Below are 16,025 nucleotides of genomic sequence, written 5' to 3'. Positions count from 1 at the left end.
TTGGATGAATCTTATTGTGGCTAGCTGGTCTAGTGGCTAGCGCGACGGGCTGGAGTTTTGAGACTCTATGACCGCGGGTTCAATCCCGGCCGGGGGTATGGTTTATTTGCAATCGTGTCATTACGATTTCTTAAGTCATGTTGACGGCAGTGAAGGGACTTGAGCTAGAGTTCGTCACGGCCACGCTAGCTGGAGATTCGTCTGTAAAAACTTGCATTTGTGGTCACAGAGGTGCCTGTGCTAACTTTCCTATGGTGTAGAAATATACCTAGTTGGATGAATCTTATTGTGGCTAGCTGGTCTAGTGGCTAGCGCGACGGGCTGGAGTTTTGAGACTCTATGACCGCGGGTTCAATCCCGGCCGGGGGTATGGTTTATTTGCAATCGTGTCATTACGATTTCTTAAGTCATGTTGACGGCAGTGAAGGGACTTGAGCTAGAGTTCGTCACGGCCACGCTAGCTGGAGATTCGTCTGTAAAAACTTGCATTTGTGGTCACAGAGGTGCCTGTGCTAACTTTCCTATGGTGTAGAAATATACCTAGTTGGATGAATCTTATTGTGGCTAGCTGGTCTAGTGGCTAGCGCGACGGGCTGGAGTTTTGAGACTCTATGACCGCGGGTTCAATCCCGGCCGGGGGTATGGTTGACCACTACTCTTTGTGTTCGATTTGATAGGAAGTTGAAGATCCATCTCCCCACTTTCCCAGTTATTCCTTTAGCACGTATTTTATGGGCTATTACGCCATGATCGCATTTGTCAAATGCTTTTGCAAAGTCTGTGTATATTACATCTGCATTCTGATTTTCTTCCAGTGCATCAAAGGCCATATCATAGTGATCCAGTAGTTGTGAGAGGCAGGAGCGACCTGCCCTGAACCCATGTTGCCCTGGATTGTGCAGATTTTGGGAATCCAGGTGATTTGCAATCCTGCTTCTTAGCACTCTTTTAAAGATTTTTATGGTTGTGGGACGTCAGAGCTATTGGTCTATAGTTCTTAGCTAATGCTTTGCTTTATGGAGTGGGGCTATATCCGTTGTTTTAAGTGACTGTGGAATTTCACCCATGTCCAAGCTCCTCCTCCATAGTGTACTTAGGGCACGCGAGAGGGGTTTCTTGAAGTCTTAATGAATACAGAGTTCCACGAGTCTGGGCCCGGGGCTGAGTGCATGGGCATGTTGTCAGTGGCTTTTTCGAAATCTATCGGAGTTAGGGTAATGTCGGAAATCTGGCATACATTTATGGAGTTTTGAGGCTCATTCATGCAGAAATCATTTGGGTCGTCGATCCTCAGGCTGATTAGTGGTTCACTAAACACAGAAGTTGGTGCTTGCCACAGTCCTGCGTAGGCACTACAGCCCGGCAAATCAGGAACAAATCTGAGGAATTTTCTCCTTTCAAGTATAAAGTGAATTACAAGAAAACTATTATCTCCAAGAAGGAACTTGACAAGTTCCTCTTGGCGGTCCTTGACTAGAAGGGTTGTGGTGTTTAACTTTCACATTTTCAGTTGTCTTGGTTTATTTTTAAACAATACATTTCCTGGGAAATAATGTCTCATTTGCTTTTCAGCACTTGATACCTATTATTGGTTTGGGCTGCGTGGAGCAAGCACCAACAGCCTGAGCAAACGGGCCGACAGTAAAACAGGTGATTAGTTGTGAAAGCGGGACGTGAGGGGGCGATGCTCCTAGGAACAATGAAGAGGTAAACAGGTATAACCAGCAGGCAGGGTTGAGAGTATTGACACAGTACCACAGAGGGCCCTGATATACAAACTGGAAGAGCAGGAAGGAAGGAGTAACGGGAGAAGCGCTCAAGCACTACAGTAATACTTGCAGAATATAAGCTAGTGACTAATACCGAGAAGGTATCTCAGTGAGCAAAGTTGAAGAGTTGATATCCCCGAGGGTGAGGTCTGGGACCCCTGCTGTTTCTGATATCCCCGAAGATAAGGTCTGGGACCCCTGCTGTTGCTGATATCCCCGAGGGTGAGGTCTGGGATCCCTACTGTACATGATGTCCAAGAGAGTGAAGTCTGGGACCCTTGCTGTTTATGTCCCCAAGGGTGATATCTGGGATCCCTGCAGTTCCTGATATCTCCGAGGGTGAGGTCTGGGACCCCTGATGTTACCAAAGGTGAGGACTGGGACCCTTGCTGTCCCTAATGTTCCCGAGAATGAGGTCTATGACCCCTGCCGTTCCTCATGTCCCCGAGGATGAGGTCTAAGATCCCTGCTGTTCCTGATATCCCCGAGGGTGAGGTCTGGGACCCCTACTGTTCCTGATGTCCCCGAGAGTGAGGTCCGAGACCCCTGCTGTTCTGACCAATATGACCTGTCAAAGGAACATAATCGTACGTGTCCTTGTTTGAGGTTAATATGAAACTAATGAAAAAGATAACAGCCTGACAGGACTTGGAGAGACTTCGAGATGACCTGGAACACACTGTAAGCCTGGCTGTGAGGCTGGTAAATAAAATTCAAAGCTAGTAATAGGGAAGTAATAAGAATAAGTGAAGAGTAAGGGAAGCGCCGAGCACGGCACACCAGGGAGCAGATTTGATCCACACAATATATGAGAATATATATTTATATTAACTTGTCAGGCTGCTGGTACTACTACTACTACTACGAGTATACTAGTAATATTAGTAGTGGTAGAAGGTGGAACTTGTTGTTGTTGTTACTGTTGTTGGTGTGTGTGTGTGTGTGTGTGTGTGTGTGTGTGTGTGTGTGTGTGTGTGTGTGTGTGTGTGTGTGTGTGTGTGTGTGTGTGTGTGTGTGTGTGTGTGTGTGTGTCAGATAAATTGTTTGTGAACACTTTCGCTCGTGTTCCCGGATTGTTAAGCATCCTAACATGTCTTATAAGCCAGTACAGAGAAGAGGGAGGGGGGGAAGGGGAGGGGAAGAAGAGGAGAGGGACGGAGAAGGGGAGAGGGAAGGGGAGAGGAGGAGAGAAGGGAGAGAGGAGGAGGGGGAGAGGAGGAGAGAAGGAGAGGGGCAGAGAGAGAAAGGGAGAGGAGGAAGAAAACAAAGGGAGAGAGGAGGGGAGGAAAGGGAGAAAACAGTGACTGATAGGGAGGAAGGAGAGAGTTTGAGAATGAGACAAACACATAGTAAAATAGAGTAACATTATAAAAATTAGATTTTTACGTCGCCGTACGATCCGAGAAAGGCATCCACGAATTCAATAAGCCCAGCCCCGTCTACCTCGATGCACGCCACAGAACTAGCACACAGTGCAGCATAAATTTGCTATGTTGTTCAATGTCAACACCGAAGATCTGACGCTAAGCAGAAGACACATTCACAAGTTATCACATAGAAACTAAAATCCAAATTTCTAAAAACATAATACACAAATAACCCGAATGCGGCAAGGCATCCACGCCGTCCAAAGCCAGTTCAAACCATCGACCACGATGCACCAGCTTTGAAAGTTTAAGGCCAATCAGAAGAGGCATTCTCTAGTTATCGAATAAGCCTGATTAGATGAGGAATTCACAAATTGTTGAAAGACCACCAGTATTTCAATTTTCCCATTTTCTTAACTGAAATCACCAAATTGGCTCTATAACATCACAACATCAATCACGACCTTTCATAAGCAGGTTATACCTAAGCTGAAGGTTTGAGGCCGCTCACAAGAGCCTTTCTCCAGATACTGTATGGAAACCAACTTAATAAAACTGGCAAATTAATACCTACACAATGGAAAATCAATATGAAGCTTCCTTTGAGAAAAGTAAACAAACATTGAAGGTTTGAAGCCAAACGGAAGACACATTCTCCAGTTATCTCAGGAAACCCAAGAATTCTAATTTCCTTGTATTAACAAACTGGCAAATGTTTCCCTACACAGCTTAAATATATATCATTCGATCCCTGAGATGCATCAGTCAGTCGTACACGAGAGGTGTACTAAAAAAATGCAGCAAAATACCCTACCATTTTAAAAATAATGCTGGAAGTAAGAATTTACATACTTCTATAACAATACAAAAATCTTCGGAGTATTACACACTAGTATGCAAAGTTTGAAGCCGACCAGGAGAGGCGTGACTTGTTTCACGTATGCCAGACATCAAGACAGGCCAGTATCAAGCTGACCAGATGGCTCCTGTACATGGCACTACTTGCACAACCTTTACCCTAATTACAGCGCACTGGCGCTGAAAGTCTGAAGATGAGCAGATGAGGCATTCTCAAGTTACAAGGAAGAAAATTTGACAACCACTTAAAGCTACCCCGCTTCAGGGATACCTGAAGGTACCCCTCCAGGGATACCTGAAGGTACCCCTCCAGGGATACCTGAGTGCACCCTTCCAGAAATACCTGAAGGTACACCACCAGGGATACATGAAGGTATACCACCAGGGATACCTGAAGGTACCCCTCCAGGGATAAATAAGGTACCCCACCAGGAATACCTGAAGGTACCCCACCAGGGATATAAAATGAATGCAAGACAAGCAAGAAAGACAACGTATTAAACGAAAAGTGTAAGTGAAGGAGGAGGAGTTAACGTCCTCTGCTTGTTAGTGTGTGTGTGTGTGTGTGTGTGTGTGTGTGTGTGTGTGTGTGTGTGTGTGTGTGTGTGTGTGTGTGTGTGTGTGTGTGTGTGTGTGAGAGAGAGAGAGAGAGGGGGGGAAGGGGTAAGACAGCTCCTCCACTCTAAGGAATGTGTACCACCGAGCTCTGACACAGTGCAAACCTCCCCTCTCTCCCTCCCTCCATCACTCTCTCTCTCCCTCCCTCTCTCCCTCCAACACTTCTCTCTCTCTCTCTCTCCCTCTCTCTCCAACACTCCTTTCTCTCTCCCTCCCAAAACTCCTTCCAACTCTTCCTCCAACACTCGTAACTCTCTCCAACACTCCCACTATAACTCCAACTTATAGCCATCTTCAAGTGGTTCATCGCGCTTGAGCACTCCCTCAAACCTCACAACCACAACCTCACAACCATAACCTCACAACCACAACCTTACAACCATAACCTCACAACCACCTCACAACCATAACCTCACAACCTTAACCCCGCAACTATAATCTCACAACCATAACCTCACAACCACAACCCCACAACCATAACCTCACAACCACCTCACAACCATAACCTCACAACCTTAACCCCACAACCATAATCTCACAACCACCTCAAAACCATAACCTCACAACCATAACCTCATAAGCATAACCTCAAAACCATAACCATAATCTCACAACCACAATCTCACAACCACAATCTCACAGTCACCTCACAACCACAACTCAAAATCACCTCACAACCGCAACAACAATCTCACAATCACCTCAGAACCACAACCTCACAATCACCTCAAAACAATACCCTTACAACTGCACTACAACCACGGCACAACTAACAACCACAGCACTATCAACACACCACTACAACCACACCAAAGCCACGATACTACAACCACCTCACAACCACAGCATTACAACCACCCTACACCCTCCTCACAACCACAGCACTACAACCACGACACTACACCCTCCTCACAACCATAGCACTACAACCACACTACAACCGCCTTATAACCACAGCACTACAACCACGACACTACACCCTCCTCACAACCATAGCAATACAACCGCCTTATAACCACAGCACTACAACCACGACACTACATCCTCCTCACAACCACAGCACTACAACCACCTCACAACCACAGCACTACAACTACGACACAACACCCTCCTCACAACCACAGTACTACAACCATGACACTACAACCACCTCGCAATCACAGCACTACAACCACGATGCTATACTCTCCTCACAACCACAAAACTACACCCTCCTCACAACCACGACACTGCAACCACGAGACTATACCCTCCTCACAACCACACTACAACCACCTCACAACCAGACTACACCCTCCTCACAACCACGACACAACCTTCTCACAACCACAACACTACACCCTCCTCACAACCACAACACTACAATCTCCTCACGACGACAACATTACAGCCTTCTCAAAACCACGACACTACACCCTCCTCACAACTACGACACTACACCCTCCTCACAACTACGACACTACAACCTCCTCACAACTACGACACTACAACCTCCTCACAACTACGACACTACACCCTCCTCACAACTACGACACTACACCCTCCTCACAACTACGACACTACACCCTCCTCACAACTACGACACTACACCCTCCTCACAACTACGACACTACAACTTCCTCACGAAACTACGACACTACAACTTCCTCACAACTACGACACTACAACATCCTCACAACTACGACACTACACCCTCCTCACAACTACGACACTACACCCTCCTCACAACTACGACACTACAACTTCTTCACAACTACGACACTACAACATCCTCACAACTACGACACTACACCCTCCTCACAACTACACTACACCCTCCTCACAACTACGACACTACAACATCCTCACAACTACGACACTACACCCTCCTCACAACTACGACACTACAACTTCCTCACAACTACGACACTACAACTTCCTCACAACTACGACACTACAACATCCTCACAACTACGACACTACACCCTCCTCACAACTACGACACTACACCCTCCTCACAACTACGACACTACAATCTCCTCACAACTACGACACTACACCCTCCTCACAACGACACTACACCCTCCTCACAACTACGACACTACAACTTCCTCACAACTACGACACTACACCCTCCTCACAACTACACTACACCCTCCTCACAACTACGACACTACAACTTCCTCACAACTACGACACTACACCCTCCTCACAACTACGACACTACAACTTCCTCACAACTACGACACTACACCCTCCTCACAACTACGACACTACAACTTCCTCACAACTACGACACTACACCCTCCTCACAACTACGACACTACAATCTCCTCACAACTACGACACTACACCCTCCTCACAACTACGACACTACACCCTCCTCACAACTACGACACTACAACTTCCTCACAACTACGACACTACACCCTCCTCACAACTACGACACTACACCCTCCTCACAACCACAACACCACTTCTCGTGTTGAAGCTGTTTTATAGTGAACCTCTTATATGATGAACCTCTCGTGGGGAACCTCGTATATAGTGAACCTCTTGAGGTGTCGCTTATGAGATGCACCAGTTGAACTGACCAGAGGGGCACTTGAGCGGCATGTGTCGCATCATTGTGGAAACCTTTCTCCATCGGGAGCCATAGACGGGTCATCGCAAGATTGGGACCCGTGCCAGGACTATGGTCTTGGCGAACATTATACATACTGAACCTTACTGTAATATATCTTTGATGAGTTCCGAGAGTTTTTCTACTCTCGGAGCCCGGCCATTGGACAGGCTCGTCTGGTGCTTGATTGGTCAACCAGGCTGTTGTTGCTGGAGACCCGCTGCTCCACATATTCATCACAGCCTAGTTGATCTCGCCCCTGGTGAAAATACTTGTGCACTTTTCTCTTCAAGACGTCTACACTTGTTCCAGCAGTGTTTCTGATATCTTCTGGTAGGTTGTTAAAAAAATTTGGGGCCACGGATGTTGATTTGGTGTTCCCTTATTGTGCCCACCGCACCCCTGCTTTTCACTAGGTTTATTCTGCACTTTTCCCCATATCTTTAGCTCCAGTATGTTGTTATGGCAGTGTGTAGATTTGGGACCAGACCCTCCGCTCAAGCGAGTACATATTTAGGAGTTAAAGGCGTTTCCAGTAATTTAAAGTCTTTATTGACTCTGTGGGCCGTAAACTATGTATTTCAGCTCTGATATTTCTTCTGCCCTGAACGGGACCGTCAACACTGGGTAATATTCTAAATAGAGAGCACAAGCGATTTGAAGTGTCATCACTGGAACTATTTCCCTTGTTATGAAAGTTCTCACTATCCACCCCGTCATCTTCCTGGCTGTCGTGACATTGACCTTCGTGTTCTTTGAAAGAAAGGTCAGGCGACATAATTACTCTCAGGTCTTTCAAGTGTTCCTTTCGTTTTATTTGTATATCCTCGAGTTTTCTATACAGTGTCTCATTTGAATTCTTCATTCTTTCCATACCTAAGCAGCTGGAACTTATGAACACTGAACGTCGTGTTGGTCTCCACTGCCCACTGGAAAACACTGCTTATATCTTCCTGCAGCTTTTCGGTGTTTTTTAACGAGTTGACTTTCATGTTTATATTGGTGTCATCTACAAATGACGATACATAACTAAGACGGAAATTTTTATCTATGTCTGCTATGAGGATAAGAAACAGTAGAGGTGAGGATTTAGGATCCTCGTGACTTTCCCAGGATATATCTGATAGTTCTTTATTAATATTGTCTCAAATTCAATGGTTGTTGAATTGAATTCACTGAACATTCCTTTTTGTTCATTATAACTGGAGTTCTTCACCCTTGTGTTGTTACTTGTTTGTACCTCTAAGACGCTGGGATCAGAATATATATCACTGACCTAATCAGAGACTGTTATGTCTGATCAGTTCAGCGACATCTGTGAAGATCAAATTCAGTGTATGTTTATTTCTAGTGGCATCAATTATGTGTTAGTTCAATACAAACATTTACAAAGCCGCATTAATTCCCTGGCATTACCTGTTGAGCCAGAGTATTTCCAGGAACTATTTCTGGTACAATGTTGTGATTAACTAACTTTCATTTTACACCTGAGAGGTTGAAATCTCCAAGGAGGATAATATTTGGCGTTGGGTTGTTAAACTTTTCAAGACAGCTATCTTGCTTCCTTATCTGATCCGCCAATTCCTCAGTCCTTGCTGACGGTGGTTTACATAGAAGGATAATTACGAGATTCCTATTTTCCCATTTAATACTTAGAACTTCTACTGTATCATTCGAATTCAACAGTTTAACATAAAGCGTCCTTCACATAGAGTCCTACTCTTCCCAGTGACTTATTAACTCTGTCACATATTATAGTTTTAATCATTATTTCATCGTCCAAAACATCCCTTGTGTGTGTTTGTTAATGCTCCAAACATGACCTTCGCTTCTGTGAGGAGCCCACTAACATAACTATCATTATTATTTGATTTCAAACCCTGAATGTTTGCAAAAAAGAAGCAGGATTTACTATTTGAGATGTTCTGGTTTGGTGTGTGTTCTGTTATTACCACTGAAGATGTATTACTGGTATGACCCCTGGTATATACTCCTGCTGTCTCCAGTATTGACTACACATTTGTTCGTTGTACGTTCGATCCTGTCGAGTGTATGACTGACTTTGTTTGTCCCACTTTTGTGCACCTCTGTATCACCTGTTGTACTTCCCTGTTTGTCCCTGGTTTGGGTCTGCTCGTTTATCTTTTCGTTTATAAAAAAATGTTCATTTTTCATACATCTGCTTTTTTGTGTAGCGCCGCGTTCCTTTCCACATGAGCTGAACCGAGGCTTCGCACAGCCCTGGATGGAAGTACCTGAATTCTTTTTCGAAGCGACACTTCCTTTTCTTTATCATATTTGAATATTTTCTAGTGTGTTAATAACCGCATTTTCTCCCATATATGCTGATCCCTTTAGCGTATTATTTGCAGATGTTCTGACTGACTATATTTACTGTGGTAGACTCAGCCTCACTTTCTGAGAAGCAATCTGGACTCTCTTGTTTACTTTACCCTCAGTATATTTATCCAGATTGTTCTGTTTCTTGTTTTCCTGCTACTGTCCTCTCTTCCTCCTTTGTATTTTTGTACCTGTCTTGCCTTCTTATTTCCGTCTCCTCTTTCTGTCGTGATTATCTGTTTCATCTATTACAGCTCTCAGCTCCCTAACTTTATCTTCCCGCTCTTTGAAGCTTTCTGGCAAGTTCCTCGGGAAATTCCTCATATTATCTAAGTTTTTGATTTTCAGTCCTTCCCTCATATTTGTCCAGCTTTCCATCTCTCTGGGGCAAACCCAGAAACACCTTTCCCATTTAAGGCCATTGCTCGTGGCTGTACTTAGCTTTGTATATGAAATACGAAATTTTGTACCACGTATTCCACTCTCAATTCCCCTTGTGTTGTTTCCTACCTTATCCCCATATGAACCACAAACCTTCTTCCCTCTAGCCAGTCTGACTGTAGGATTCCTACTTGTTTTATATGCTGGTCCGTGTGGGTTTAGAGCTGGGGAGGTGGGTGGTTGGGTTGAGTGGGTGAACCTCAGGTATCCCCACTACACCTCAGATATGTTAGCGATGTTACAACGACATGCGGAGTACGTCGTTGTAACTTAACTCGTCGTATGTTTTAGGAAACAAACTGAACTACCCAACACTCTTAACCAACAGATATATAATTTACTGTAGGTTCTATGTTCTGCAATATTAATATTAATATCTTCATTTACTACAAGTACATGTACAAGGTATACAGTCCTAGCTGACATCAATGATATACTACCATATAGAAAGCCGCTTGTTATGCTGAGGATTTAGGGCAAATTAGGTCAGTTTTGTCCCAGAATGCGATCCACACTAGTCGACTAACACCCAGGTAACCATTTTACTGTTGGGTGTAAGGAAACACGTCCAACGTTTCCACCCCTTCGCCGGGAATCGAACCCGGCACCTTAATATGTAATTATATTCGTTTTTAAGGCGCGGGAGTGTGATAAAAAAAAATTACACTCTTTCCTCAACCCAACACATTGTTCACCATATTAGTGAGTCATAAACAAAACAGCTGGTACAACACACTGGAAAATACATATTGACTTCTCGTTTTCTCTGGCGAGCTCTGTTGAGGTGGCTCGTCCTGAGCCTCTGGGAGCTTTAACTAGTAGTGTAGGTCTCGTTAGCCAGCTGTCTTCCTTCCACTAACGTTGACCACCCACCAACGCCCATGACCCACCAACACTGACAACCTACCAACACTAACAACCCACCAACGCTGGCGACCCACCAACGCTAATGACCCACTGTTCATTCTTCACGAGTTCTTCCGAGTAATTCCTAGTGTCTGCATCATCCTCAGTCAACACCGTGGAAGGCTGACGAGCAATTGGTCATATACACCTGGACACTGGTGTATATGACAAAATTGACCCAATTGACCCTAACCTCACCTTAGGGTGAGGTTTGGGTCAGTTGTGGACCATTGTCCAATAACAACTTCGGCCCAGGAGGACCAAAACATCATACCAAGGTTCCTCTTTTTTAAGTGTTGATTGTTGGTGAATTGTTCCAGCCACGGTGTGGTGACTTTTTATTCTTTACAATGTAACTGATTAGTTTTCCAAACACCTTCAACTGCCGGGGGAATTACCAACAACCCGTGAATTGTCATCGAGAGGGAACTACATAAACTGATACAAACAGTTGATGATTTAATGTAAATGGTTTAGAAAAGAGACAAGTAGAAGAATGAGACACTTAAAGAATGAAACACCTGTAGCCCAGTGTCTGGACGGTACTGTTACAGTAGCCAGTGTCTGGACGGTACTGTTACAGTAGCCCAGTGTCTGGACGGTACTGTTACAGTAGCCCAGTGTCTGGACGGTACTGTTACAGTAGCCAGTGTCTGGACGGTACTGTTACAGTAGCCAGTGTCTGGACGGTACTGTTACAGTAGCCAGTGTCTGGACGGTACTGTTACAGTAGCCAGTGTCTAGCTTGCATAGTTACAGTTGCCCGTGTCTGGACGGTACAGTTACAGTAGCCAGTGTCTGGGTGGTACAGTTACAGTAGCCAGTGTCTGGGTGGTACAGTTACAGTAGCCAGTGTCTGGGTGGTACAGTTACTGTAGCCAGTGTCTGGCTGGTACACTTACAGCAGAGCATGGTTCGCTTGGGAGCTGAAATATAATGTTGCAACAACTCCGAGAGAAAGCCGTTTTGCAGGACACTTACCTACCACCGTGGCCAGATCCTGCCCACGGTGGCTCAGACCCCATGGGGGCTCACACCACACGGGATAATAGTCCCTCTTGACCACTCACCTGTGAAGAGAGATTACAATTTTAGAAATAGAAATAATGCATAAATGCAATAATATAAACAAGTCATCAATTTGACATCAATATCAAAATCAATAACATTGCATTAAACTGCATCAAATGCTCTTTATAATAATGTTTTCAGCATTATTAAAATTCATTGAGAGCCACTAAGTCAGTTTCTACGTGCAGCTGTCTGGGTTAGAGATGTATCGGATATCCGCAGCCGCAGAACATTCGCACAATTTCTTACATCCGCATCCGCATTTACTGTAAACAGATATCCGCATATGCATCCGCATCCGTGAAATAAGTAAGACATTCTCATACATATCCGCATCCGTGGATATCTACATTTCGCATCCGATACATCTCTAGTCTGAATGAGTTAGTGAGTTTTAACACTGATCTCTTGGACCTGCCTGTCTTCTTGTTGACTTGGTGTAATCTATGTATCGTACCTGTCTCTCAAGCTGTGACTGTTTGAGCCTCGACCTTGATCTCCAGTACGCTCCTTTTCTTTTCTGTAAATTTGTCAAAGCTTTCCTTACCTGTACTCACCCACTTGTGGTTGCAGGGGTCGATTCATAGCTGCTGGCCCCGCCTCTTCACTGGTCGCTACTAGGTCCTCTCTCCCTGCTCCATGAGCTTTATCAAACCTCGTCTTAGAACTCTGAATGGTTCCTGCTTCCACTACGTCACTTGCCAGACTATTCCACTACCTGACAACTCTATGACTGAAGAAATACTTCCTAATATCCCTTTGACTCATCAGAGTCTTAAACTTCCAATTATGACCCCTTGTTTCTGCGTCCCATCTCTGGAACATCCTGTCTCTGTCCACCTTGTCCATTCCTAGCAGTATTTAATATGTCCTTTGATACACCTGTCCTCCAGTGTCGTCAGGCCGATTTCCCTTAAACTTTCTTCGTAGGGCAATCCCCTTAGCTGTGCGCGCGCGCGCGCGTGTGTGTGTGTGTGTGTGTGTGTGCGTGTATGTGATCCTAGTTCTTGCCATGATAATACTTGTCCTAGCCCGGTCTACTCTGTTGTTTGCCCAGAGTAATAAGTACGTCATAAGGTTTCTCTTACCTGAAGAATGTTTTCCGGGGTCACGGTCCTCCTGGCAGTGTCCCAGACCAGGCTTCCTTGTGAATCAAGGTTACTGCTGCTGGCCTCACGCAGTTCAACGTACGATACACAGCCTGGTTGATCAGGAACTAATTCAAGGAACTTGTCAGGTTTTCTCTTGAAGGCAACCTGATATTTATTGTAAATTTCCCTTATGCACAAGGGGTGCTAAAGAGTCGGGGACCTCTGACACTCATCGAGTTCTCTCGTAGTGTACTCGGCGAACTCCTCCAGATACTTTTCACTGTCTCTTCTACTGGCTTTGTAAGTTCCAGTTTATGCTGGTAGTTTACCTTCTGTCTCTTAGTTCTGGAACCAGACTGAAATCGTCAATATTTACAATTCTTCGATTTTCCATGGCTTAATTTATTTGGAGTTGGCTCCACACTTGTCCAGCATACTCGAGGACTGCTCTAGCATATGTGGTGAACAGCACTATGAATGATCCCTTCTTCGGGATTTTAAAGCTCGTATATACATTTGCGAGCTTAACTAACGCTGCCGCCGACATTATAGGTTCATGAATGTTGCTAAAGCGAGATCTAGTGTGATGCTCCCTTGTATTACGCCTGTCTCACTCCTGCCACCTATGTATCACCCACCTGATACATCACCCACCTGATGCATCACCCACCTGATACATCACCCACCTGATACATCACCCACCTGATACATCACCCACCTGATGCATCACCCACCTGATACATCACCCACCTGATGCATCGCCCACCTGATACATCACCCACCTGATGCATCACCCGCCTGATACATCACCCACCTGATGCATCACCTACCTGATACATCACCCACCTGATGCATCACCCACCTGATACATCACCCACCTGATACATCACCCACCTGATACATCACCCACCTGATGCATCACCCACCTGATACATCACCCACCTGATACATCACCCACCTGATACATCACCCACCTGATGCATCACCCACCTGATACATCACCCACCTGATACATCACCCACCTGATACATCACCCACCTGATACATCACCCACCTGATACATCCAGCAACAACTATTATTATTCCTGCAGCAGCCCAGACCGTTGTGTAGTTTATTGCAAGACACCGCCCCTCAGCCCCTAACAAACTACGCCGCCCCTCAGCCCCTAACAAACTACGCCGCCCCTCAGCCCCTAACAAACTACGCCGCCCCCTCAGTCCCTAACAAATTACGCCCCCCTCAGCCCTAACAAACTACGCCGCCCCCTCAGCCCCTAACAAACTACGCCGCCCCATCAGCCCCTCACAAACTACGCCGCCCCCTCAGCCCCTAACAAACTACGCCGTCCCTCAGCCCCTAACAAATTACACCGCCCCCTCAGCCCCTAACAAACTACGCCGCCCCCTCAGCCCCTAACAAACTACACCGCCCCTCAGTCCCTAACAAACTACACCGGCACCTCAGCCCCTAACAAACTACGCCGCCCCTCAGCCCCTAACAAACTACGCCGCCCCCTCAGCCCCTAACAAACTACGCCGTCCCTCAGCCCCTAACAAACTACGCCGCCCCCTCAGCCCCTAACAAACTGCGCCGCCCTCTCAGCCCCTAACAAACTACACCGCCCCTCAGTCCCTAACAAACTACACCGGCACCTCAGCTCCTAAAAAACTACGCCGCCCCTGAGTCCCTAACAAACTACGCTGCCCCCTCAGCCCCTAACAAACTACGCCGCCCCTCAGCCCTTAACAAACTACGCCGCCCCCTCAGCCCCTAACAAAGTACGCCGCCCCCTCATCCCCTAACAAACTACGCCGCCCCTCATCCCCTAACTACGCCGCCCTTCAGTCCGTAACAAACTACGCCGCCCCCTCAGCCCCTAACAAATTACGCCGCCCCCTCAGCCCCTAACAAACTACGCCGCCCCTCAGCCCCTAACAAACTACGCCACCCCTCAGCCCCTAACAAACTACGCCGCCCCTCAGCCCCTAACAAACTTCGCCGCCCCTCAGCCCCTAACTACGCCGCCCCTCATCCCCTAACAAACTACGCCGCCCCTCAGCCCCTAAAAAACTACGCCGTCTTCAGCCCCTAAGAACCTACGCCGCCTTCAGCCCCTAACAAACTACGCCGCCTTCAGCCCCTAACAAACTACGCCGCCTTCGGCCCCTAACAAATTACGCCGCCCCTCAGCCCCTAACAAACTACGCCGCCCCCTCATCCCCTAACAAACTACGCCGCCCCTCATCCCCTAACAAACTACGCCGCCCCTCAGCCCCTAACTACGCCGCCCCTCAGCCCCTAACAAGCTACGCCGCCCCTCAGCCCCTAACAAACTATGCCGCCCCTCAGCCCCTAACAAGCTACGCCGCCCCTCAGTCCCTAACTATGCCGCCCCTCAGCCCCTAACAAACTACGCCGCCCCTCAGTCCCTAACAAACTACACCGGCACCTCAGCTCCTAAAAAACTACGCCGCCCCTCAGTCCCTAACAAACTACGCTGCCCCCTCAGCCCCTAACAAACTACGCCGCCCCTCATCCCTTAACAAACTACGCCGCCCCCTCAGCCCCTAACAAACTACGCCGCCCCCTCAGCCCCTAACAAACTACGCCGCCCCTAACAAACTACGCCGCCCCTCAGCCCCTAACAAACTACGCCACCCCTCAGCCCCTAACAAACTACGCCGCCCCTCAGTCCCTAACAAACTTCGCCGCCCCTCAGTCCCTAACAAACTACGCCGCCCTTCAGCCCCTAACTACGCCGCCCCTCATCCCCTAACAAACTACGTCGCCCCTCAGTCCCTAACAAACTTCGCCGCCTTCAGCCCCTAAGAAACTACGCCGCCTTCAGCCCCTAACAAACTACGCCGCCTTCAGCCCCTATCAAACTACGCCGCCTTCAGCCCCTAACAAATTACGCCGCCCCTCAGCCCCTAACAAACTACGCCGCCCCCTCATCCCCTA

This window comes from Cherax quadricarinatus, chromosome 12 (genome assembly GCF_038502225.1).
Source record: "Cherax quadricarinatus isolate ZL_2023a chromosome 12, ASM3850222v1, whole genome shotgun sequence".
In the NCBI taxonomy this organism is placed as follows: domain Eukaryota; kingdom Metazoa; phylum Arthropoda; class Malacostraca; order Decapoda; family Parastacidae; genus Cherax; species Cherax quadricarinatus.
Note: the sequence above shows the minus strand (reverse complement) of the source record.